The sequence below is a fragment of the Chelonia mydas genome, chromosome 17, assembly GCF_015237465.2.
Source record: "Chelonia mydas isolate rCheMyd1 chromosome 17, rCheMyd1.pri.v2, whole genome shotgun sequence".
In the NCBI taxonomy this organism is placed as follows: domain Eukaryota; kingdom Metazoa; phylum Chordata; order Testudines; family Cheloniidae; genus Chelonia; species Chelonia mydas.
Genome location: NC_051257.2, coordinates 8,385,827 through 8,413,605, shown reverse-complemented (window position 1 = coordinate 8,413,605; position 27,779 = coordinate 8,385,827). Strand labels below are relative to the sequence as shown.

The window sequence follows — 27,779 nt, the reverse complement described above, 5'->3', positions numbered from 1 at the left end:
CTCTGGGAGGGGCCTGAAAGCATCCTAGTATGTTGCTTTATATGTGAAGAACACAGACCCAATATTCCAAGTGCCCAAAGAGTCCACTGATTTCAGTTGGGTGCTCAGCACTACTCAAAATCAGGCCCCATGTCAGCAAGAGATCAAGTCAGCTTGTTCTAATATCAGTGATTCCTTTCCAAGGTAGCTGTTAGTCAACATGATAGGGAAGACTGGGACAATTCATCTAAATTATAGTGCATAGCGTGTCTAAGTGCAGTAACAGACTGCATAATTGAAAGCTTCTGGTCAGAAAATTTTAAAAATTAGGTATGTGCACAATATGCTATACGTCAACAAGGCTCCACAGCATGTCTTGGTTTAAACAACATTAAGGGATTGCGGTGTTCAGCTATTTCCAGAACCATGGATGACACAATACACTGTAGTTTGGAAAAAGTTTGCTGTGAAGTCTGTTTCAGTCTGTCAGTATGCCTTTGAAGAGAAGTATTAGACAGAGCAGAGATGATACATTTTGATCACAGATCTGTGCCTTTTCCCTCATGTGCTCCTAAGTTTACATATGTAAAGGAACACAATTTGCAGTGATGATAATCACGGTTGATTTACTGTAAATACATTAAAATATCTATCTTTATTAGCCCATGCACTTCAACAGTACCTGTTATCAGAGAATTTCAAACCACTTTACAGACATGGATTCATTTAAGCTCATAATAAACCCTCTATGAGGTAGATGAGATCTTTACCTTTATCACTAGTTATTTTGGGGTATTTCCTCATATTCTGTTTGTTGACACTTCTTTACAGCACTTGTTTGTTGACAGTCTTCTTTATATTTCTTGTTAAGGAGCAAGTACAGTAAAGGAATACTTGGAAATATTGAACACAAACCAGCTAGACTGGATGACAGGAATCAGAGACTGTTAGAATTATTGCACTACTGATAATTATTTTTGTAAAGTCAATGAAGCACTGGGTAGATGCCAGGAGGTTAGAGAAAGGCAAAGGTTATGCTGATTTTCCAAACAGTAAAGATGAGTGCTCTTGTCGATTACCAGCCTGTCTAACTGCTTTCTCATGTAAAATAATGGAACGAATAAAAGAAAAAAAACACTCGCTGAACAGCTGGAAAACAACGTGCAATAAGCAGTATAGATTTTTACAGCTTCAATGGAAACATTCAGAAGCAGAACGTGGACATTTTTAGGTACTGAATGCTTCAGTCTGTGATGCACAAAATCATATGGTGTGATATTATTTGGTGTAGTAGCTAGAGCTAGGTACTGAAAGTCAGAACTCCCGAGTTCTGTTCCACTGTCTCACCATGGACAAGTCATCTGGGCTGAAATTTTAAAATTCACGTTAGGGGATTTGGACACCCAAATCCCATTAAAATTAATCCCACTAATAAACCTCAGCCTTAGCTTCTCTATGCCTCAGGCTCCCCATTTGTAATGTCAGGATTGTAACACTTATCTACCTATTGTGCAGTCATTTGAGGACCTCAAAAATTCTTTACAAACTTTAATTATATCCCTATTTTAAAGGCAGAGAAAGCAAGGCTCACAGGGGCTACATCACTAAAAGAGTCAGTGACAAAGATAGCAGTGGAACCCAGGAGTCTTGGCTCCCAGATACCTCAGTGCTAATCATTAGACAGCACTGCCTCCTTCACACCCTTCCTCCCACAGATATGCCCTACTTGGCAGTAAAGAACCTGGCCTAGAGGTCACTTTATCCAGCCTGTTCAGCTGACTCAGGGAACAGTGAGGACAAATTATACATTACCTATGAACCCTCCAGAGCCTTAGCATCGCAGAGAAGCTGCAGTTGGGGGATAGCTATATACCAGACTCATTAGTGAACAGCAGAGAGATATTAATCTAATGGCAAATTATACTCAATTATGGGATTGTCTAAAAGTGCTGGGGAACCAGTTTTTCAAGCTCGCCAAAGAACAAACAATTCTCCTGGGGCTGTTTGCATCCGACTCTAAGTGCCACTATGTGCTGACAAATGAGAGCTTCAGTAACGCAGAGCGAAAGCATCTGTGATGGCCCTGCAGGCCATCTGAAGTGGCGGGGAAGTGAGACAGCTCATTTTCACCATCTCTCAGCCTCCAGTCGAGCAGGCTTTTGAGTCTGCCAGGCAGAAAAGGCAGAGGGCACTCAGAGGAGAGGGAGATGAAACATACCAAACGCATTTGAGAAGAAATGGCATGCACATGTGCTAAGGGGGCGGGACACATCTCAGCTCATGTTCACAGCACAACAGGGTTGAATACCTGGACAGAATGGTACGAGAGAAAGCTGTGAAACATTGGAAAAAACATCTCTTCCCCCAAAATGGCACTTAATATAGCAAAACAAACCCATGGAAATGCCCTTGGATCAGGAGAGAAAATAAACCTGTGAGGGTTTTTCCATAAGATTTCATCAAACTGGGGAAATAGGGTACTATGAATGGACCCTGATTAGACTTAATGGGATAGAGTTTACCACTGGAATCAATGGGTTTATTCCAGGGATGAATTTAGCCCAACAATACTACTTTGTAGTTCCATAATGTATTTCATCCAGCTATCTCAGAGTGCTATCAGTTAACAGCGAGTGGGGTGGGGGGAGAGAAAACCTTTTGTAGTGATAAACACCCATTTTTTCATGGTCTGTGTGTATAAAAACATCTTCTGTATTTTCCACAGTATGCATCTGATGAAGTGAGCTGTAGCTCATGAAAGCTTATGCTCAAATAAATTGGTTAGTCTCTAAGGTGCCACAAGTACTCCTTTTCTTCTCATGAGGTACGTGTTCCTACAGCCATTCATAGGTGGGGAAACTGAGGCTAAGAGAGGTTAAGCAACTTGCCCATGGCCACATGGTGAGTCAGTGGCAGAGACAAGGGCCCTGACTCCAAGTCTTCTGCTCTAAACACTGGAGCAGCAACACAGAGCACGAGGAACAGAACAGTCACATCAAAGTGCAGGGGGCAAAGGCAACAGACAATAGCCCCAAGCTTCAAAAGCCTCCACGTTAGCTTGCTCTCAACAACATTCTCCTAACGTCCCACCCCGTGAGCCCTCACCCCACCCACTTTTGGTTGAGTAGGTGGATGCACTTCAAACTTTGTGTCCTACCATGAAGGGGATGTGCCGAGCTCCTGAGGGGATGGAAGCGTCTGCACACTAGTCTGCCAGCAAAACAAAGCCAAAAAAACCACACCACACCACACCACACCACACTAAACCAGCCAATGTTGCCCAAGGAGGAGCATATAAGGTCCCCACTCTCCTGCCCCACACCCCAGACAGCAGGGGAGGAGGACCCAAAGGAGCCTCAGCCCTATTTAATACTAGCCTGTTTCTTCCCAAGCTAGAAATACCAATATTGCCTCAAAAGCCAAGTAACCTTTAAATGCTTCACTTGCTTCTTAAGCCAATTTTTCCTTTCACGTACACGTTGACTTCAGGGGAGTTAATCCCGATTTACACTGATCTCAGTGAGATCAGAGTCAGACCTCATGTTCCTAAACTATACATTAAGGGCAACATTCACCCAGGTACAGCAGACCAAGCGCAAGTCCCTGGACATCAGTGTGTATGCCTTTGGGGACTTCGGGAGAGGATGGGCAGCGAGCCTCCCAGAGGGCAGAATGCTCATCAGCATCCACCCTCTCCATGGGAACTGTCAAATCTAAGTTATGTTTGCATTTAGACCAGGTGACATAAATAGCAGAGTCCTGGACCTTAATGAAGACTAGCATGGGGTGGCTGTTGGGCCAAGAAATCCACCCTTTGTGCAGCCTCCTTCATATAAGCACTGAAATTGTTGTATGCAAGATAGGTGTGGAGCAAGTAAGGATGGTGATTAGCTGAGTTACCTCTGTTATCACAATGGTCTAGGACTTTTGGCCTGGCAAAGATACACGCCTTATTGTAGCTGTATATCACATGGGTGTAATTCATAAAGTCAAAACAGCTTAGAACTTAAAAACTGGGTAACAGACTGTGAATCCCAGTGATGACTGAACCTGGTGATATTCTGAACAAAAAGAGCTCTCAGCCATGCTTGTAGCTATTTCTATTGCTTCATACTGACTCAGCAGACATTCTAGAATGACATACAGAGTGGCAATCCTGGAATCCTATTATATAGATTACAGGAGGGGAGCATATAGTGCTCAGTGTACGTGTACACATACACCCCTCTGAGTTCAGTCTCTGCTTCCATCCACGACTGCTCAGAGCCTGACTGTTTTCCATTTGCCCCTTGCTCTCAGGAAAGGATTATCCCATTATTTATCACCTCACATAATATCACATGACTCCAGAAGATAAAGCTTTCAGTAAAATGCCAAAATAGACATCTGCTGCCTTTTGCTTCCCCTGTACCTTGCTAGTCTCTAACTTGGCATTCTTCTTGTAGCTCCAGTTCCTGGAGCCAATTTAAAACCGGAAAGATTAAGCTGTGTCAGTTTCTCTCCCTCCTGGCTGCAGAGCGCAGTTTGAAAGCATGATCCTCACAGCCTCAATAAATAAAGAAGGCAAACAAAATAGAATCCACATTTATTTATTTTTAAAACCCTCATGACTTAAGCCCATCTCATAATTTTCTGAATGCTTGGGGTTGGCACTACTAGATACCCAAAGCTACACACGACAGGTCACAACCACACCAGCTCCTTCTAGCCCGAGCCCTCCCTGTACAGAAAGCCTGCGGAGTGATATCACATTGATCAAAGTATCACATTGATCAAAGGAATACAGAAAATCACAATTCCTTCCAAACAGGTCCATTTATTTGTCACAGCACTTCATTCCACCCAAGGAAAGGGAAGGGGACTGGCAGATGGTTCGAGTAAAATCTCATTAGCTAATTCAATTGTTTTTGACACCCCTTGGAAGAGAATGGTTCATTACCATGCAAATGGAGAGTGCCCTCCATTCTCAAGCTTGCTGTCATATAGCACAACGCAATATTATGATCCCAAGATTTATATTGCAAGTGCTGTTCAAACGGTGAGATCACAGTAGGGTTAGATCTTTCAAACATTTTCATGCACTTTGTTCTAGGGGGTCATTTTAATACTCTGGGAGCAAGGGAGAGAGGATAGCATCTCTCTGTATTAACAAGATAAAACCTATTATCCTTTCCTGAGCACTTCATTGGTTTTAAAACCCAACAGGCAAATTGTTCTAGCAAGCAGACAATGTATGATCTCTGGTTCAGGAATAGGGCTAAGGATCATGACACAACCCAGCACATTTTGTTTGCCCTTCTTGCTGTTGTGAGACCAAATTCACTACCACAGGTTGACAAGATGTTGCTACTGCCTTCCTGCATGGAACTGGTATTGACGTGGAACCCGGAAGTAAGTTATTGTTATATCACAACACAGGAAAGAAACTCTCTCTTTTAATAGCTGCATATTCAAACCAAGCACAAAGTCAACACAATCATTTTCTAATGCTGTTATTCTACAATCAAACCAACTGCATAATACCCACAGGAGTTCTAGCTGCAATAATAAATAATAATAATTTTCTCTTGTATAAGAACTTTCATGTGAAAATCTGGGGGGGGGGGAGGGGGAAGAGGGGTATAAAGAAGTTATTCTAGAAAATGCCCAAACACAAATCTGCCTGATAGACTGACAGGCTGCTTGGGAGGCATGAGGTTCTGCTTGTGTCAAAGAGCGTGTTCTTGCATCTAGCTCACAAAGCACTACAGTTTTAATCCTCTATCTGGATATTTATGTGGCTCTGTTGCTGGATTATCCAAATGTCTTCCAAGAACGTCCAGGACGCACAAGGGTGCTGCGAAGATGACCACATTAAGGATTGTGAGGTACTTAGATACTATGGTAATGGGGGACCTTCAGATAGATAGTATTTAAAAACAGAACTAACAACAATATCATTTATCATAATGTATATACACACACACCCCTCTACGTATACCAGTGTGTATATAATATACATGTGGGAGTAGAAGTTACTAAAGTCAAAGAAATACAAATAAGTTTTGCATTTAATTCTATGAGTGCTTCATTCTGTGCCTGTTCTTATCTCTTGTGGGAGCGAGTTCACAGTCTAGGTCCAGCTGCTCTGAAAGTTCTTGCTCCAGAATTTCTAAGTCTCCCTCTTTTGGTAGGGCAACTTCACTGTTCTAAGGGAATGCAGCTGTCATGGCAGGTCATGGAAGGACGGGAGTTCTCTGATACTGCTAGACCCAGTGCCAGAAAGGACTATACCATACCAAAACAGAGATTTTAATTTGAATTCTGCATTGAATGGAGAACCAGTGCAGCGAGCTGAGTGCCAAGGCGATATGTTTCTGGAGACCTGTAGTGCTAAAAACAGGCTGCTGAGTTTCTGTACCAGTTGGGGCTTTTTCAGGTTGTGTGAGTTCATTCCTATCAGATATAAGCTTCTTCTATCTCTACATAACACCTACAGATATTTGCAAGACATCCCTTACTCTTTAGATTTGCCTGTAAAATTAATTTTAACAACAGTACACGCTGTGAGGCAAATCCACCAATATCAGCAGGAAGAAAAAGTATTTTTTTAAATCTCCAGGTGTTTTATGTTCTGCTGATGAAATTAAACTGAACCTTAAAAAAGAAAAAAGTAACAGACACACAAACACAATAATTGCTTTTTCACTGTAAAAAAAGGGCTGACTTATTTCATCCAAGCCCAGGCTTGGAGTTGTGTTGTCTATGTGTAATCAGAGGGAGAATACAGCAGCAACAATCCGGCTCAAGCAGCCTTCAGTGTCACCTTTTGATACCATTGGACAAGATGAGGAGAGCTCAGTTTCACACGTTGAACTATAGCAACGTAGCTGGTTGATCTCCAAAATATTATCTCATGATAAACTGACCTTAGGCGACTTCTGTTGCACAAGAATAAATTGGCGTGTGGCTGCCTGTTTGAACTCATTAAGATTTAAATGGTTGCCATGTTTTCTTCTCAGGACTATTACCGGATAATAATAATTATACAGATGGGCCCAAAAGCCTGGCTTGGCAGGTACTGTTTTAAAATGGTTTACAAGGTGTGAAAAACACAATATTGTAACCTTGTGCAAGTTCACCATGAACACTTCCGTCTCTCCCCTACTCCTAACATTAGCAGATGCTGATCATACGTGCAATCGCATTCCTAAGTGCTGGCACTCTTACAAATTTAAATCTAATAACTAACAACATTCAGTTCAATTCTGCTCGTTAAGGTAAAGCAGAACCACTAATTATTGGTAACTGTCTTTCCACTGGGCAACTGCTGAGATACCTGCTCGTTTGGCAGCCATACAAATTAAGCATTGTGACACAATTATCAGCAATCAAATCTTACATGTATACCTCTCTTTCCATCCCAAAGGCACACAACACATGTTTACAAAATACAGCTCCTATGTGTAAGAATTGCTCTCTTTGATGAAATGCAGCCATGTCCATAGTGAAAAGTGGCAGATGTTGATGTTAGAACAAAGAATTCTGCATTGTGTTGAAACTCTATGGCCTGACCCAAAACCACTGAAATCAAAGGGAGTCCTACAATGGGCTTTGGACCAGGCCCCTACAGAGTTTTATGGCAAGCAGAATGCAATCACACCAGCTGGAATTGGCTGGCCACTGTGACTAATTCCCATACCCTCCAGGGAAAGAACTGTAGCATCTTCAATGACGAGAAGTGGTTAAGACTGTGGTCTTAATTCTCATAGGAAAAAGAAGCACTGCACCCCCAAGCACCAGGATAAGGCATTGCTTCAGTACTGTCCCAGGATGACAAGGGTCATGTACCAAACCTACAACTGAGAGATAAAAATCAGACTACCCATGTGTCCCTGTCCATTTGGTTGGCCTAACATCTCCGTTTCCCTTTCAATCTCATTCCAATGTCAGCAGCAATGTCCCCATAATTTGAAGATCAACATAATTTGAAGATTCCAACAACCCTCTGAAGTATTTTAATAACCATTTTACAAATCGGTGAACCACAGCTCAGAGAAGTTAAGCAGTTTGCGGGGTGTCACACAGGAAGACACAGCTGTAAATGGAACACAGAAGTCCGGATTCTAGTCTCTGGTCCTGACTCACAGAGGCCATATTTACTGGTTCTCTCAGTCTCCAGTCACATTCTTCCTTAGAGAGGGGACACAGTGTGTTGGCAGTAACAACTGGCACTCCACAGAGATGTTGGCAAAAACACAACCGAGTTGGAGATAATTTGTTAAACTGAAAAGGTAGAGTTTACCACGAAATCCCAGGGGCGGGGGGAGGAGGGGAATACCTTTATCTTCATCTGAGATTAATAAAAGCATATTCGACAAATATGTTTGGGTTTCCATTTTTTCCCCCCTGCGCTCAGCAGATTTGGTGAGCCCAGATCTCTGTGTCTGCCAGTGCTATGCAGCATGTTTCACATCTGGCAAAAGAAACCCAGGCTGCTAGGCTGGCCAAACAGGATATTCTAAACAGCAATTAGTAAAAGGTTTACACAGCCAAGGTCCCTTTTTACACTACAGAGGAGGTGTCTGGGAGTCGTCTCTGCTAGCTTCATTGACAAAGTCCGTTTGTACAGGACCTACCACAATGGTCCATGATTGGAGCTATTCTTTACTCCTGCTAGTCCTGAAGAGCCAACATAGCTAAAGGAGAATGAGCTGGATTCTCCCACTTTGTGCATTTTCAATAACATTGACAGTTACTTTCTGACTGCAGACTCTTCACTACTGAGATGGAAGAGGGAAGAGCCCAAGAACAGTTGGATGTTTTTAAAAAGAATGCCTAGTGTTGACACAGAAATAGGCTAGATCTTCACTGTTTCATAATAACCAGGCTAAAGGCCCATGCATCAGCAGATGGATCATTCTAACACAGCTGAACTGCGACCATTTTTCTCAGTCCACATACAGATGTTGCTGTTTTTGCCATTCATATGGGGCCTTTCAAGACATCATCCTTGGTCCTGATTGGCCATTGAAAAGCACTCATCTCTAGGCCGCTGTTTGGCCTTCCACACAGCCGATATTTCAGTTGTCTTGAATGGATTTCCTAACAACTTGAAGCTGTTGGCAAACACACCCCACTTCTGAAGGAAACTTAGATACAAGTCAGAATTTTCAAAATCAGCCTCCTTCCTCTCATGTTTTGGTTTCAAAATTCTGATACATCGATTACGGATCTGGGAGGGTGGAGGAGTTTGTGATAAATCAGGAAGATGAACAAGGTGAGAGACCTCATGGAAACAAAAGCAAAGCAATGGTATTTCTCAAAGGGAAGTAAGCAGTACATTCCAACTCCCTCAACTTCCCCATGCACCACCTCCTTTCCTTTCACTTGAAGGAGAACATGATTCGTTCCCTCAGTTTTACCCAGTATGTGGGTGCATCCTGTTTCAAGGTTTTGTAAGGGAAGAGCCGTCACGAAGCAGGGCGAGACATCATTCCAAGCACTTGCTCAGGCCCCGCTGGGTACGTGAGGGAAAAGCAGCACTGGGCTCTTGAAAACAAGCTTTGCAAGGCTTTGCAATAGGCATTATTGGCAGAGCAGCCCATGTTTAAGAGAGCCACGCCAGTGTGACAGCCATTATGCTCACACACCCAACCCATTTTACTAAGAACAGGGGGCAGGGACATAGGCGAAGATCACATTGGTGATATCTATTTTACTGATTTATGGATCTAGCGCCCTATTCTGCGCTCCTGTGAAACGGGGAGAAAGGATCTTTCATTTTTACCTGGTGAACCCTCACCAGAGGAAAGCAGAAGGAACCTCAAAGCACGGCAGATGGAACAGCAAAGGGCTCTCTCCTACTAATGGCTTGCAGAGCGAATATTGGATTATAGAGTCCTGGTGCAGGACTCAAACCCACAGCATTCTGAAATGGAGCCAAGAGTGAGACTGACTGAACCATAAAGAAGCCCTTAATTACCAACACTAAATGGAGGATGGATAAAACTTCCTTGGTTTGAAGGCACATGTTCTCCACATACACGTTGTTATTTGAATTGTGTAATTACACTGCAGAGTTGTGAACTTATCCAGTGTGTGAGAGTTACGTTGACTCTACATAGCTGATCTTTATCTGTGGGAGATGAGGACAGTTAATACCTCCTAGGATTAGATCTTCAACACCTGACTACATTTGAAGGAGGAGGCTGACCCTGGAACTTCCAGTTGTCCATTGAAGGATAAATTACAATTCCATAAAGAACAAAAAAGGACAGAGCCAACATTTCATATGCTAGCTCCAGACGAGGGTAAATGTGATTAACTATCAGAAGGGCCTCAGAAGTTACCTCTTGGTGAACTGGAAATTTGTGTGAAGAAAGGAAGAGGCCAACACAATGCTTAAAGCCTCCAAGTTGTGCATACATGAATGACCTCATTCTCCAAAATCAAGATTTCAGATGTCCAGAATGCCATACGTAAGCAGTTAATGATCTTGTCTGGTTTGCTAAGATGGTAATTTCACCCTGGAAAAACAGTCACTCAGCTCGTGGGGACAGAGTGTAGTAGCCTAGATGAAGCAAGGGAACAGCTGTAACAGAGGTGTGACCAATTGTTTACAGGCCTCCAAACACAGGGAAAAGTCTTGGCTTTAAGGGCAAATAAGAACATTCCAGTCCCAAGCATCCGCTGCAGCTCAGACAACAGATGGAATCGCTTAAACTCAGCGAAATGAGGCCAGCCTTTTTCCCTCTTGTACTGCCATACTATATTTGTAAGTTATCTCCGCAAATATGTTCCAACAGCAACTGTGCTATTTACAAATGTAATGGGTTAGTTACTGGGACAACATCCATTTCATCAGCCTTATCCAGGTACACATAGACTTTTTATGTTCTGTGGTGCATTATATATCATCCACAAGCTTTGCAAGTTACACTGGTAACCCAAAATAGTTTATCTTTTCTCTGTAGGAACTGAGGGCACTTCCAGGATCAGACCCTTACTGCTACACTGGCATACTCTAAGAGCTGATACAATGTCAATGGAAAGAGCCTTGTTGACTTGAACGGGTTTTGGATCAGGTCCATCGCCAATATCTTTCAATTTATTACAACTGCTCTTCTTATGAGATGTTGGGATTTATTTTTAGCAGGAAAGCCAGGGAAATTCTCTCTTTACGCCCCACCCCACCCCAATATACTATTTCTGGCATAGCTCAGCAACGTTCAATAACTTCCCAACCAAGGAATACATTTTTTTCTCCTCCTCTAGGTGTTTTTGGCATGATCATTTGTAAAGTCTTTAAAACACATTAGATATCCACTGTGGTATACAACTCTATGTTAAAAGCTACTTATTTCTCTAGCGAAGACAGGCTATTTGACTCAGTCAGCAGCTTTGAGACTTGTCTGTGGCTTCCCATGCGAAACGTGAAATTTTACGGACAGGAATTTCCTAAATAAGTCACAGGGGAGTCTGTTCCATCAGTAACATAATGCACTCTTCTCCAGCTATAAAAGGAACATGCAGCCTGCTTATCTTTGCATCTAAGGCCCAGAATCAATGACCCAGCAGCTCTGAGCTTTCATTAATGTGTATTTAACCATCATGTTCTCCTGTGTTCTTTATAATAATGTAATAGTGCTTTGCACTTATGGCACTGTAGGATTTCAAAGCATTTTCTGCAAACATTAATTTAGCCTCCTTTAGAGGTAGATGTTATCTGCATTTTACAGATAGAGAGAGGTGAAATGGTATGTCATCAAGGTCACATAGCAAGTCAGAAACACAGCCCAGCACTGAATTCCAGTCTCATGCTCTAACCATTAAACTACACTGCTTCCCAATAGGAAGGAGAAGTGCAAGTCACATGTACGCCTCACTTAATGCTTTAAAAAAATTCTCTCTCCTCCCTCCAATCCTGACTCCTTCAGCAATTAAAAGGGAATGAAAGACAGATCATCACATCCCAACGTTTAAAGGGTGGGAGAACACAAGAGCCATTTTAATTATAGCATCTGAGACGTACGAAGCTGCTTACACAGATGTCTGCAAACGTAAATTTGTCTGGTGCAGACTAGGATACGGCTACCCTCTGACACATTAAGTAGTTAAGGGGATAAGTAATAACAGGCTTCCCAAACACATTATACTCCTCCAGTGTAGGAGCTGAAACAGATTCTCTTTGCAATGACAGCAAGAAGACAGCTTTTTTCCCTGCAAAGGGGGAGACATACCCATAATGTGCAACATTTAACAGTCTTTCAGCAGCCTGCTTTGGAGTAATCTGCCCAGTTTGGACCTCTGAGGACAGGGAATTGTTAGGCTTTGATTTGATCCCATCCAACAGGAAGTGTACAAGCCAGGTAGCATCTGATTAGGAATTGAATCTTAGATTTTATAAGAAGTGCAAAAAACGTGCATTAGCATAACACTGAGGCTACAATTTTAATCACACAATCGTCAGAAAATACAAGAGTTCAGGTTTCTGGAGTAACCCCATCCCCAGCTGCACCCCTCAAAACCATTTTGTAGTTGCCTGGCTCTGCACTAAACACAGTTATGATTAGCCGTACACAAAGAGGCATCATCTGGAATGACTCTTGTTTCAGATCAAAGAACAACCAGCCACGACAGAACAAAAGTAAAGTTTCCAGAAGAGAGGACACAGCACATGTCCTTCCTGCACTGAAGTGAACACAAAATGGCTCCCTGAGATTTACACAGAGAAAAAAACCAGGCGTAACAGTTCCATAACTAAATTTTCTCTATACAAAGATCCACTTACTATAATCCCTGGCTCACCTGCTGAAGTGAGCCATGTTAACCTGTTGAGGAGTTCTCTTCTGCAGCATGAAAGAGGATGCAGATTCCCCCTGCCCACAGAGTCCTCCTACTGCTGCTTTGTCATCCACCAGCCTCTCTGGGGCATCAGACACCAGCAGCTTTTAAACTGCTTTTGACCCTCACCTGCCCCCTGAAGTGGTGGAATTCAGACCTTACGACCCAACACTCTCTGCAGTCATCGTACAATTAAATAAAGTCAGCACAGAACAGAGGCCCTCCATAAATGGTACAGAGCCCTAACAGCACCCAGGAGCACAGTAAGCTCGGTTGTTTCTATCTCAGCAAGTGACAATATGGTTGATTACCACTCGTGGACCTTGACAGGGCTCTCACCAGAGGGGGTATCATCGGGCGACTTGTACTATGGGACATTCCATTCTTGCTCCACTCAGCAGCACAGCAGATACAAGCTTTCCACACACTATGGAAAACGTAGGAATGGCCATATGAAAGGAGGGAGGAGCCATGGCCAAAAGCAACTTTACAGAGCGGAGGACAGAAAAGACAGGGGAAGTAAATGCTGAGAGACAACTCTGCCTAGATGTTCTCTGAACCCTATTGGAAGGCTCAACAGCACACTGTCATTGGCAGAGAAGCAAGGAAGCCAGTCATAATGCTAGGAGGGTGGGGGTAGTCCAGAACCATGTAGATGTATGGCTTGAGTGTGTACGCCCTTAGAAGATTATGGTTCTATTTTATTCTATATGGGTTCTTATACTGTCCTCATCACCAGGATATCTGAACACCTTGCATAAGCAACATGACTAACATCTGTTGCATGTAATTTGTTCTCTCTCTCCCCCCACGGGGAGAACTGTGTGTGTGCAGTGTAGTGCTTTGTTTTGGATGTGTCCTATTTGTGTGTTACAAAAGCTCAGTCAGAGACATTCACCTTGCACCTGGAGCAGAAGATGGGGAACTTTGTAAGTAATTGGGGGAGTTTGTTCCACAGTGCCAGACCTGCCCTCGAGTAAGCTGTGTCTCCTGCACAGATGAGTTTTACCCTTCTGGTAGAAAGTTACATGGTGCTGGAGGAGTGGAGCTGCTGACCCCTGTCCTTATTCTGGCGCTTTAGGCAGTCTTTTAGATATCTTCAGTGGCCTGGGCCCAGAGTAAGGACCAAGTGCATGAATTTGATTCAGTATTCTACGGGAAGCCAGGGTAGAGAGCAGAAGGCAGGACTGATGGGTTTGCGACAGCCCATATTGCTGGGTTCCATACGACCTGAAGTTTCTTAAGGGCAGATGGCTTCATGCCCAAGTATGCTGCATTGCGGGAGATGACAAGGCATGTATAACTAATGCCAGGTCATTGTTAACTACGATGGGATGGAGTTCCCTAATCAACTGGGGATGGCAAAAAGCAGTACGTGTGGGTGCTGCTATTAAGAGATTAGTTTCAGCAAGGAATCCAGGAGCAATCCTAAACCATATACTGAACTGACCAATTATGGGTGCCTTCAACCAAAGGAGACTGCACCATGGCTGAAAACTCTTCGAAGTTCTTTCCTCTGCCCACCAGCATTGCCTCTGTCTTGCTGGTTGAAGATGAACCTGAGCTGTTCTTCATCCACGGGCTGATCTCACAAGCACTAGGCCACTTTGGTGGCAGTGGAATAGTTGTATGTAGTGAAGGATAGAGCTGTATGTCACCTGCATATTGCTGGTGCTTGAATCTATGTCCTCTGACTAGTCATCTAGTGGCTGCATGTAGATGTTGAATAGGACCAAAGAAAGAATCAATCCTCAGTATGTCTGCAGTCCTTATTTCCAGATGCACAGCGGATGCACGGGCTACAGGTCATGCCCACTGCCACCTTTGACAAGCTGCCTGTGCTGCATAAAGGTTGGGATGATGTTACTGAGACACGTCTGAAGATGTGCTTTCAAGGACCCTTTGCAGGCTAGGAGAACATATGGCCAGTATGGAGTGCTCACACACAGCATTTAGGAAACATTCAGTTCTCCTAGCAACAATGAGCTTCTAGCCCCATTTACATTCCATTTCATTCTAGGACCAAAAAGCAAGGTCTAACTGATCCCATGTTTATATATCCAGTCAGGCAGGGGCACAGAGGAACGTGCATAATGATGGATGGTCAGGGCCAGAAGCAAAGGAGTTGTTAACTAAGGCCTCAATCCTACAAAGATTTATGCCTGTGAATGCATAATTCAGGATCAGGGCCTAATTGTACATCCCTTGTCTTTGTGGCAGTCTGAAAAGCAACCAAGGAAGAAAAGCCCAGAATACAAGAATATTTTAAAGAGACACTGGTCAATTAAAAATATTTGCCTATTCTATGGAAAAAAAATTTTTTTAATGAAACCATATGACTAATCTTCTTTTCACCATTTGTTTCTTTTCTGTATCCCTTTCACCTATGACAATGAAGACAGTCTGGTCTGCCCCACTTTAATACAGTCTGTCTCACCCATGCAATAGCGCAATGGTTGGGCTGTAAACACTGTATTTAAACCCAAACCAAAAATTCTTCTCCCTGTTTTCATAGATTTTAAGGCCAGAAGGGACCATAATTATCATCTATAGTGACCATCTGTGCATCATAGATAGGGCCCTATCAAATTCACGGCCCATTTTAGTCAATTTCACAGTCAGAGGATTTTAAAAATTGTAAATTTCATGATTTTGGCTATTTAAATCTGAAATTTCAGGGTATTGTAATTGTAGGAGTCCTGACCCAAAAAGGAGTTGTGGGGTGGTCCTAAGGTTATTGTAGGGGGGGTTGCGGTACTGCTACCCTTACTTCTGCACTGCTGCTGGCGGCGGCGCTGCCTTCAGAGCTGGGCAGCTGGAGAGCGGTGGCTGCTGGCAGGGAGCCCAGCTCTGAACGCAGCACCGCCACCAGCAGCAGTGCAGAAGGAAGGATGGCATGGAATGGTATTGCCACCCTTACTTCTGTGCTACTGCCTGCAGAGCTGGGCCCTCCGTTGGCAGCCGTCACGCTCTGGCCACCCAGCTCTGAAGGCAGCAGCACAGAAGTAAGGGCACCATGGTATGGTATTGCCACCCTTACTTCTGTGCTGCTGATGGTGGGGTGCTGCCTTCAGAGCTGGGCACCTGGCCAACAGTTGCCACTCTCTGGCTTCCCAGCTCTGAAGGCAGAGCAGAAATAAGGGTGGAAATACCGTGATGCCCCTAAAATAACCTTGTGACCCCCTTGCAACTCCCTTTTGTGTCAGGACCCCCAATTTGAGAAACGTTGGTCTCCCCCCCGTGAAATCTGTATAGTATAAAGTAAAAGCACACAAAATATCAGATTTCACGGGGGGATACCATATTTCACATTTTTCATGGCCATGAATTTGGTAGGGCCCTAATCATAGGCCAGAGATTTTACCCAGTGATACCTGCATTGCGCCCATTAACTTGTAGTTCTACTAGAGCATCTTTTTAGAAATATCTGTTTAAAACATCCAATCTTAATTTAAATACTATGCTGAAAACATTTCCATGAATAAGATTGTTGTTTTATTTTTTTTTAAGTTTGACAATCTACAATTTGGGTGTAAACTATCGGACAACCTCTCTTTAGACTGGATGTGCTAAACCATTGATAAAAAAACAACCCAGCTTAGGCTAAACTGTTTAAAATGCTGTCCCATCTACCAGACCCTTATAAAATGGTTTCTTATGAAGGAACTAACAGTACTGGAATGTAGCTGCTCAGCAGTTGCAAGTTTTAGCACAACATCATTTATAATATGATTAAAATTAGATTTAAAAACTAAATGATTGTAAACAAAAATTATAGCACTTTCCTCTACCAAATTAAAAATGTACATTTCATGGGAGTAATGCAGAGGATCTAGCCTTTGTATCCTATTAATCTTTCTAACATATCCTCTGTTACTTTTCAGTTTCACCTCAGAACAATGAGCATGCACAAATACCAGGTTTTGCAGTCTGGGGAAATTGCTTGCTATCAAATCCTTTTTCATGGAAACAAAATAAGTACGAGAGGATCTCTGTTAATGCTCTTTCCATTGTATATTAAAAACGCAGGGTTTAAGCCCGTTTTAAAAGTAAAAAAGCAATCATGATAAAAGTGAAAGGATGCTCTGTTCAAGAATCATGCACACAACTTTGCAAAAAATAAATTACAATATCTTACCAGAACCTATCATGTAAAGCTCAGGGCAAAGGAGAAAATACAGATGATTATTGAAAGCTGTAAAGCAATTCTGGTCAATGAAGTGCATGTGTGTGTTTCTGAGTGGGAGAGATTAAGGAGACAAGCAAACAGATTTAGAATGTGTACCAAAATGAAGTGAAATACAGCTTGCATCACAACATAAATCTGCATACAGCTGCTTATGGAAGACAATGTGTGAGGGCTGTATCTTCCAGCCTGAGTGGTAAGGGAGCTATCAGCATGCCTTGAGAAAGTACCCAATTTACTCTCAGTATAACAAAGATCCTGATTTCTCTTGATATTTCACATACCCAAATGACCTAATAGTAGTAGATCCCTACCAGGACCACCAGGAATTCCAAATCAACAATGACTAAATTAGCTCTATGATTTCAGCAGAACGATCATACAGGAAACGTTGCAAGCATTAAGCAAAACACAGTTTAAGGTATGTGTAAATAAAAAATTTACGTTAAAACACAACCCAGGCTGGCATAATTTATTCTGAGCGTTAAAAGAGCACCTACACTCCAAACCAGATTGAGGATCCATTCTGATGGGCTCTACACAAAGGGACTGTAAGCTCTTCAGGGCATGGACCACCTAAATAGATATGACAGACATAGGGTGGGAGAAGGAAAGTATTATCCTAGGGGACAGAGGCATAGACAGATTAAGTGACTGGCCCATGGTTACAGAGGGAGTCTGTGGCACAGCTGGATATTGAACCCAGATCTCTCTAGTCTCCAGCCAATACTTTACCCACAAGACCATTCTTCCCCTTTGATTTCATCTTGTGTAAAGGCACAACCAGGAGTGTGAGGCTGACTAAAGCAGAGGGAGAATACAGTCCAGGAGGACTAAAAGAAGAGAGAGTTGGTAAACTCCCACTATTCTATGCCAATATCTCCATTCTCTCTCTCTCACACGCACCCAAAGCCAAATGAGGCATTCCATCCACACATGCTGCTCCATTCTCTTTCTCACCAAGGGCTATTAAGCATTCACCTTACATGCCCTCCTCCTTACATTAACGATGAGAACACCTCACTTCACACCACAATCCGCAGACGTTACTAGTAGGGAAAACAAAATAACCTGCACATTCTGCTCCAGCAAAGTCAAAATCCAGGAAGCGTCTGAAAGTACTCTATTGACCAAAACCACCAGATCTCCACGGATAGCTAGGAAAAACTCAGCCCCCTGCTCCACACCCTCTCAGAATCACTGTGGCAGCAAGAACAGGTCCAAAACAAGAGGGGAGATCTTCTTTATTGGATTTAACGGTTCTGATTTCCCCACCTCCTCATCTCGAATGAAAACAAACTGGACATGGCAGCAGCAGGAAGCAATGAGATTAGAAATTAATTTAACGGGGAATGCCGGACAGGGTTCTTTGCTCTCTAGCAGGATTCAATGGTTAGGAAGGGGGTGGGTGGGAAGCACTGTGAGCCCTCTCCTATGGTCTTTCACCCCTTTTGGATGAAGAGTTTAGAGACACTATGTAGCTAGAGAGATACAGAATGGACAGGAAAACAGACCAACCAGCCAACGCTGTTCGCTGGCTGCCTGCCAGGCATGGAGTAAAATAAGGATATTGGCTGTACAGCTGTGGGTCAAAAAACCTCCGAACATAAAATCAGCTTCAAATTTATTTACTTTATCATGTCTTATACCTGAGCACACAGGCGAAACCATAACCGAGACATCAGCAAGCCACTCTGTTCACCAGCTTGGCTGGTTTTTTGTGCGTTTCAGACCCTGCAGAAACAGATCTCTCTCACTCAGTACATATGGTCTTTTTTTTTTTTTTTTTTTTAAGGTATCTAGATGCCTCAGTCCCATGAGTTAGGCACCTAAATACGTATAAACATTTGGCCCTAATTCCCAAAAGTCTGCATTGCTGCTACAGTCATGTCTCCTTCCCCTGAGTTCTCCTTCTACTCTGCAAACAATCCAAACTTTTATTATTATATGACAAAGTAATGTCTAGAGGTCTCAGCCAAGGTTAGGGCCCTATTGCGTATGTACAGCACCTAGTACAAAGCAAGCGACAGTCACTGCTCTGAAGAGCTTGTAGTCCAAATAGACAATACAGACACAGGATGGGAGAAATGAGGTATCATTACCTCTTTTTACAGATGGAAAACTCAGGCAGAGCAAGTTACATGCCCCAGGTCACTGAGCACGTCTGTGGCAGAGCTAGGAATTTAATCCAGATCTGTGAACACAGTGCCTCCTTGCTCTGTATCTCCAATTCCCTTCACAATTTAGCTCCTCCTTACTCACCCCCAACTCTCATAACCTTCTCCATGCCTTTATAGTACAGTGCATGGGAAAGAGGATCAGGTTTCAGAAGTAACCTAGGGTGTGACACCAGAAACTTAGGGGCCAGGCTGCTACCAAACAAATGCAGCCCTCAGCATTTAACACAAGCTTCTGTGTACACTCAATAAAGATCTCTTTCCTACAACTCTGCCTGCCTGCTGCATCACTCCCTGCTAATGAAACCTCCTTCCCTCCGTGTCAATGAGACCAGCTTCCATGAGCCGCTTCTGCCATAATCTCCTCCCCCTCTTCTTCCAACTTGCCACCTCCACATTTTGCCTTTGCTGTCTGAGACCTACCTATTCTTAGGCATTTCAGCACAATGACAACCCTGCCCTCCAGAGGCCACGCTGCAGTGGGGCCTGATCGCGCCAGACCAGCATACCAGCACTTTGCCAGCATGGAGGATTCCATTTTGTTCTCAAAATGGTGTCCTCCGCACAGCATGACGCTGCCTGCAGAACACCATTTGGTAGAGCTAAATGGCGTCCTCCACATAGCATGTGTCAAATATAAAGGGAAGGGTAAACACCTTTAAAATCCTTCCTGGCCAGAGGAAAAATCCTTTCACCTGTAAAGGGTTAAGAAGCTAGGATAACCTCGCTGGCACCTGACCAAAATAACCAATGAGGAGACAAGATACTTTAAAAAGCTGGAGGGAGGGAAAGACAAAGGGTCTGTCTGTGTGATGCTTTTGCCGGGGACAGAACAGGAATGGAGTCTTATAACTTAGTAAGTAATCTAGCTAGATATGCGTTAGATTATGATTTCTTTAAATGGCTGAGAAAATAAGCTGTGCTGAACAGAATGGATATTCCTGTCTGCGTGTCTTTTTGTAACTTAAGGTTTTGCGTAGAGGGATTCTCTATCTTTTGAATCCAATTACCCTGTAAGGTATTTACCATCCTGATTTTAGAGGTGATTCTTTTTTACTTTTTACTTCTATTAAAATCCTTCTTTTCAGAAACTGAATGCTTTTTCATTGTTCTTAAGATCCAAGGGTTTGGGTCTGTGTTCACCTATGCAAATTGGTGAGGATTTTTACCAAACCTTCCCCAGGAAGTGGGATGCAAGGGTTGGGAGGATTTTGGGGGAGGGAAGACGTTTCCAAACAACGCTTTCCTAATAAATAAACCCAGATAAACGTTTGGTGGTGGCAGTGGAAGTCCAAGGGCAAAGGGTAAAATAGTTTGTACCTTGGGGAAGTTTTAACCTAAGCTGGTAAAAGTAAGCTTAGGAGGTTTTCATGCAGGTCCCCACATCTGTACCCTAAAGTTCAGAGTGGGGCATGGAGGATTCCATTTTGTTCTCAAAATGGTGTCCTCCGCACAGCATGACGCTGCCTGCAGAACACCATTTGGTAGAGCTAAATGGTGTCCTCCACATAGCATGCGCACGAGGTCATACTGGCAGGGACGCTCCCACACTGGCAGGGGCGTTCTAGTACTGTCCATTCAGGACAAGACTTGTCCATACCAGAAGACCTACAGCAAACTGCCTGATTGGAATGGCTAGGCAGGTAGCTATTAACTGTCTACATAACCATGTGTGCCTCTACCTGTAACCCTTCCCTATTCCATTACTCTCTGTGCTACACCCCCTCTTCAGTCATGCAGTGGAGATGGTCTTATCTATTGTATATTTGCACAGTGTCCCAGTGCAATGGGGCCCCACTCCTGGCTGGAGACTTCTGAATGCTACTGCAGTGTAAACACAAAGAAAGAAAGCATGCAGCACTCCAGTAATTTCTCCAGAGATGCAAATTTATCATCATTGTAACCATGCTGAAAGAGAGGAAGGATGAGCAAGTGGTCAGGGCACCAGCCTTGGACTTAGGAGACCTGCAGTGCTTAATTTGTAATGTAAGAGGTGCCGGGGCTCAAACAATTTTTTTATATTCATAACTTATATACCAAGGCCAAAGGTGCCGAGGTGATGAACTGCCAAGCCTACAGATGCCAGGGCTCAGCCCTGGCAAGCTGTGGCACAAATTAAGCACTGGAGACCTGGGTTAAATTCCCTGCTCTGCCACAGACTTCTTGTTTGACGATGGGCAAGTCGCCCAGTTTCTCTATGCCTCAGTTTCCCATCTGTAAATGGGGTGCCCTCCCTCACAGAGGTGTTGTGAGGATGAATACTTGTCTACCTCAGATTACCCATCTAATCCCACTTGCCTGCTTCAGAGGGTGCAGGTGCTGAAAGTGTTCTGAAAATAAAGAGGCAATATGTAAAGTGCTAAGTACTATTAGAAATCTGAGCAGCCGGTAGACATCACTGAGCACAGCAACAGGCAACTCAACTTTCGTTAGGTTCCCTCCTCTGCAGTTTTCCCAATATGTTCCTAACCAGCAATTAGAAAGGGCTCTCCTACCCACACTTCCATCCAATTAGAATGGCTGTGTTTATAAAACAAAAACAATGCTGTGATGTTAATTAAGTTAGCATGAGCCCCCTTCACTGGAGCAGGCAATCTGTTGCTTGAAAACTTGAATACAAGAAGTACACACAACAGATTTTCTCGACCCCCTGCCTCTGCTGAAATCTAGTGGTACCGAGTCATCAGCAGGCCCAATAATACCGACAGTTCTTATCTTAGCACTAGGCAACAGAAGAATGCGAGCAATGTGGCACACCTCTTGGAGAGCTGGTAGGAAAGCACCTAACAGTCTTCACTGGGATGGGGTCAGGTAGTACAGATCTGTGATAGGAACATGGGCCCAACGTAAAAGCAGTTCAAGTGGGAGGAGAATCCTACAGTTCTGTCATCATTTGGAAGTGAACACTAACACACTTTTAAACCTAAAAAAATGGGTTCTGTCTCTAGTCCCCTCCCTCCTTTCTTCTTAACTTGTTGCTGGGGGGTGGGGGAGAGGGGATGATTAGTTCTCATGACTTCTATTACTATTTCTGTGCTCTGCCACAAGCCTTTTCCTCTCCTAGACAGAGTCTCATCCCTAGCCCTCTTCCTTTACATTTCTTCCTGTGCCAGCTCAGATTCAACCTGGTGAAAGCTAACCTCCACAAGCCCACCCCTCTCTGTCCCTTCTGGAAATCTCTCTGCCCTGCACATCACCCAGGTGTGCAAATTTGGCATGTTAGACTCATCTCTCTCCATCTCCCACAATCTAGATTGTTGCCAAATCCTGTTAACTCTTCATTCCTAGCTCTGAAACCTCTGCCAGAGTGGAGAGATGACCAAAATGGGGGCAATCACCTACTCTTTGCTCTCTGAGTAAAAATACTAAGTTCCTCCATAGGAAGCATTCCCCTTCCTAGTGTTTGCTCTTGTGCCCTGCTCTTCTCACCCATTATGACACTGTAACAGATCCATAGATACCTAACCCTTCAAAATTGTCTCTATTCCACACCTTACCACCACTCAGCAATTCATGGTAACAGCAGAGAAAAAACTTAGATGCTTCTGGCTCCCAAAACACTTGAGGAAAAAACAGACTCTCCTATAATGCCACAAGTACTCCTTTTCTATAATTTTTAGTGATTCAGGGCCCATGACACAGTTGTGAAGTTTCCGTTCCAACCAACAGAGGGCAATACATGCGCACACTCATGCGGGCACACACCCCCTCACCAGCTGTCTCACCAGCCATAGTTTTATGGCTCACTGATCTTACCTACATAACAAGTGGTGTTGCAAAAGGCTATTTAATATATTTTATACATCAAGTTTTAAAAGAGAAGGGGGCCTAAGGGTGGTAGGCACGCAACTTCCATTGAAATTTGGGTATTTAAAGCCTTTACAGATTCAAAGATTCCACAGCCTGAAAGGACATTATCATCATCTAGTCTAACCTCCAGCATAACTAGTCTTCAAAGGATAATATTTTTATTGCTAAATGTCAGTAAACATTGATTTCACAATACATACACAAACCAATGAAAAAATATTTCTATTCATGACAATCAAAATTTACAGACAGGCAAAGAAAAATATTGCTTGAGAACTTAGAGTCAAAATTCAGTAATTTAGACTTTGGAATTATACTTATTACAAATGGACTAGCAAATGAACATTAAAAATAAGTATGATATGTTGATTTACGGATATTTACTTTGTATATTTTAATGTGTGATGTTAACAATTTGTGCTTCGTTTATAAAGTTTTAACTTTTTTGACTCTCAATGTCTACTCTCATAAAATGATTGTCTACCAATTCCATAATTTCCCACAACGGTGAAAAACTTAAATCAATTTACAAAAATTTTAAAATTTAAACCCTATAATTTCACGCAACTGTGAAAATTTAAAATCGATAAAAATCTTTTTTTTAAAATGCCTACAAATAAACATCTATAATACCCGTCAAAATAATTTTAAAAAATTAAAATCTAATTCTGCCAAGCATACGCATAACACAGGCCAAAGAACTTCAGCCAACAGTTTTGGCATCCAGCCCAATAACCATGCCTTGAACTATAATATATCTTTTTAAAAGAGATCCACTCTTGATTTAAAGACTTTAAGTGATGACAAATCCACCACGTGCTTTTGGCTCCTTTGGAAATTCTGGCTTAAACTGTTAGATATGTCTCTCAATATTAGGAAATGTAACAATTTGTTTATATTTTTGATCTTACAAACAAAAGAAGTTTCCTTCCCTTTCCCGCAAGTCCTTGATTCACCTGATATTAGATATTTCAACAGCTACAGACCAAAGAACTTTGCCCAACAAGATTATTCTTGATTGGGCTCTTTGGCATTCAAATTAAATTTAAAAATAAAGAGAGTGATTGTGGCAACAAAAACAATGAGCACCACTGAAGGTGCTGCTCCATCACAGGCGTTTGTCACTCGTAAAGCTGTCTCCAACTCTTTTCAACTAAACCACTCAGTTTTTCAGAGACAGATTTATGGCAGGCCATTGTGGGATGAACAGATGTCAGCTCTGCACAGCACCCAGTAGGTTTATAAAGCAATTTAACTCAACTAAAAGTCACTGAGCCAAATCCAACTCAAGCGTAAGGCTAAACTAAACTCAGCTCCCCCAGCTCTAAGCCCTCCCTCTCTCTATCACTGTTGGAAATTTTCCTATCTTCCCCATCACCCAGGCTTGGAAACGTAGGCCCTGTTTCTGCAATGAGGCTCCACACAAGCACAGGGCCCTGTATGGAGTTGACTACAGGATCAGGGCCTTGGTATCATATTGGAAAAAGAAGATAACAGAGGTCCAAGTGGGGAGTTGCACCCTGCTTACACCAGGTCCAAATTTGGTCCACAAACAACCCCTACCCAAAAAAAACCCCACATACCACTACAAAGGAAATTAAATTTAAAGGTAGACTGATCCCATGATCAAGGGTGATTAACCACCACAAAATGTCTGGCCTTTAGTACTTTTACCGTGACTAATCTATGGTTTTCACACATATTTGCCATGGCAGAGTTGCAACCCTAGATCTAAACTAAGCCTATATTAAGGAGATAGCACAGGTACTTAATCAAAAAGTTCCTTGCCTGTAAGGCTGCTTTGCATGGGTTTCATCAAAGGTAATTTGATCTTGGTAGGCCAACATTCCTAAAATAGTTGAGGGAATTCAAACATGAAATTAGGTTTCCAAGAGGGGATTTAAAAAAAAAAAAAAAAAAATAGGTCAAGCAAGTGTGAGTGATTAGAGTAACCCAGTATCCCTTTGTATAATTTAAATGAATCTCTGTAAAAATCTACCTTGCGTCAATGTAAAATAAATTAAATGCAAGAAGTTGCCTTAAGCGAAGATGTAGATATAAAATCCTTCTGCCAGGTGACTGAAGAGAGACCTTTTCTCCTCTGGCTTTCCTTGCTGACATCAAAACACATTTGTCTCCATCTGAAATCAGTTTAAGTTTCCAGCCTATTTTACAAGTCAAATAAACATGGAGCGCACTGAACACTACACATGACGAAAAGATGACAGAAATGCAAAACAAGCCAAAGAGCTCTACCGCGAGGAAATTCCTAGTCCTTCCAGGAACTTCACAGATGTTGCATCATTCTTCTAATCAAAGCAAAGAGACCTTACATTTAGTGATTAAATTATCTGACTCTTGCTTTATAAACAGCTAACCTGAAACCAGCGCTTACTGTTAATTGCAGCCTGCAGCTCTGCCCCGCTCTGCTCGCCAACTAATGAGACTCTTACCTTTCAACACAGAAGGTGTACTTCTACCTTTTCAGCCACCTCCCAGAAATAAAAGCCGCCCCACATAATTGTCCCTATGTGCCACAGCAGGAGGGCAGCATGGGGTGGAATGCTGATGCTCCTGTTCCCAAAAACAGGTCCCTGCCCCTGGAGCTAATCCTACAAAAAATAATATTGTAGTACGGTACAGTGATCGCACAGATCACTACAGTACATTGCTGCAGGGTAATATTTTGTATCATTACTGTAGAATACCATAATGTAAGGATAAAGGGAATCTTTCAGCTGTTAGCAGTATAGGGCCTATGATACACAGCTGAGAAGTCCTAAATGCATCCTGCACAGTGGGCAGTGGTACACACACACACACACCTCTTTCACTGTATTCTTCTCATTTCTATGCCACCCTTGAGAACTGCACCGCATGGAACAGGCAACCGTGACACGGGCTCTAAGATGACCGAATTCCCACGCTTTTTTAAAATCAGAACCTGAAGAGACTGTAGCGCCAGTGCTCTCCAAAAATAGCCACCTACACAGACAGTTCAGTGGCCAGCTGAGCCACACTCACCTGACACCGAAACAGGGGAACAGAACTTGGGACCTTCCACCTCCAGGAAAAAACATGCCTCTTCTACTTGACCACAAGCAAGATATCTGTTAGCCACCAGTACGCCACATCCACTTTGGAGGGCATAGCTGCCCCGTGGAGGGCCACAACATGATCACATGCCCTTGGAAGGGCTTACATTCCACCCAGTAGACAGTAGCAGCACATGTGCTAGTCCAGGACCCTGACTAATATGCCTTCCAGCAGCATTCTCCTAACTGCTGTGTGGAATACGCTGCCCTGCTCTGGGGGTCAGTGACCAGCAGGAAGGAGAAAGCTCTGTGGCAGCTGGAAGGACAGCTGGAGAGGCACAAGGCAGGGAGATAGTCACTGAAGTACTTACTGGGGCCCACTGGATGTTTGAGCTGTTAGGGCCTAGCAGCCAAAGTGCCTTTATCACTTCCTCCCAGCTACGGTACACTAGGTGCACTAACAAGTGCTGTTTCAGGACAAAGGGATGATGCACCGCAGTGCTCCAGTGAGCCTACCAGGAAGCAGCCTTGCACCCTTTTTTCTTGCTTTTCTTCTAGGCTTAGCCTTTGCTGCTGTCATTTTTTTAAAACCCTGTGGCAACAGCAGGAGCAGGTAGGACTCCGGACTGCTGACACTTATGGGACAGCTGCTGTTCCCAGAAGCACTGGGGGATGTGCACAGGACAGCATCAGTCTGCATGAGAAGAGCAGGAAGAAGTGCCCTCAAGGGGTTAGGACAGAGGACTGGGAATCAGGGCTGCTGTTTCTATTCTCGGATGTACTACCAACCTGCTGGGTAAGTCACTTAACCTCGCTGTGCCTCATTTACCCATCTGTAACATGAGAGAAACAGTATGTACACACCTGACAGGAACGCTGTAAGGTTTAATCATGCTTTGGTAAAACACTAACAGGTCCTTTCAGGAAAGGTGCTACATCAGGCTCTGATCTAGAGCCTACTAAAATCAATAGGAGCCTTGCCATGCTGCTCAATGGGCTTTGCATTTGGCCCTCAACGCAACCTGAAGCACGGCACGCACAACAGTGGAGCTCAACGTACTGTGCGTTCCAGGTCAGCACAGAGGGCAAACCAAACCAACAATCCAGAAGTGCAGCACGATGCAAAGAATGCAGCAGGCAAACAGTTAAATGGAGGAGCCAGGGCCGTCCTTACCCATATGCAAAGTACGCAGCTGCGTAGGGCACCAGGAAATTTGGGGCACCAAATTTCCTGGTGCCCTGCGCAGCTGTGTGCTGATCCAGACCCTGCTCTGACTCTTCCCCAGGGCCCTGGCCCCGGCCCGTGCCCCTTCCCCGCCCAACCCAGCCCCGCCCATTCCACCGCCTCTTCCCGCCCCTGCTCTGTCCCTGTCCCAGTCCCACCTCTACTCCCCTGAGCTCTGCAGCCAGGCTGGGCCTGCACTCACCAGCAGCGGGAGTGCAGCGACCTGGCCCCAGCCGCACCACCGATGAGTGCTGGGGGGAGGTTCCTCCCTGACCCCCAAGCCAGCCCCGCCCCCCTGCGGAGGCCTGGGGCTCACCCCCCCCCCCAGAGGCCTGTGGCCTCACACCACCCCCCTGTGGGGGGCTGCATAGGGCCCCAGAATAGCTTGGGACGGCCCTGGAAGGAGCATGTGATCAAAACCAGCCAATCCCTGGCCATGTAAATCCTTGGGTAACACTGCTTAGGCTGGGGTTATTTCTGTATGAATTTCCTAAATATGCCACTGAACTCAAGGACACAGCTGGAACATTAAATGCAAGGGA

At 43.7% G+C, this 27,779-nt stretch overlaps 1 protein-coding gene across 9 annotated transcripts in view; it reads right to left on the bottom strand.

Annotated features, from left to right (window-relative positions):
* CUEDC1 (CUE domain containing 1) overlaps positions 1-27,779 on the bottom strand; it is a 125,018-nt gene that overhangs the window by 43,759 nt on the left and 53,480 nt on the right. The window contains exon 1 of one of the 9 annotated variants that reach the window (XM_043531108.1): positions 26,002-26,022. The exons of the other annotated variants lie outside the window; for them this stretch is intronic. The gene's annotated coding sequence lies outside the window, so the exon portion shown is untranslated. Of the gene's footprint in view, positions 1-26,001; positions 26,023-27,779 lie in introns of those variants that run through there. 9 annotated transcript variants of the gene reach the window in all.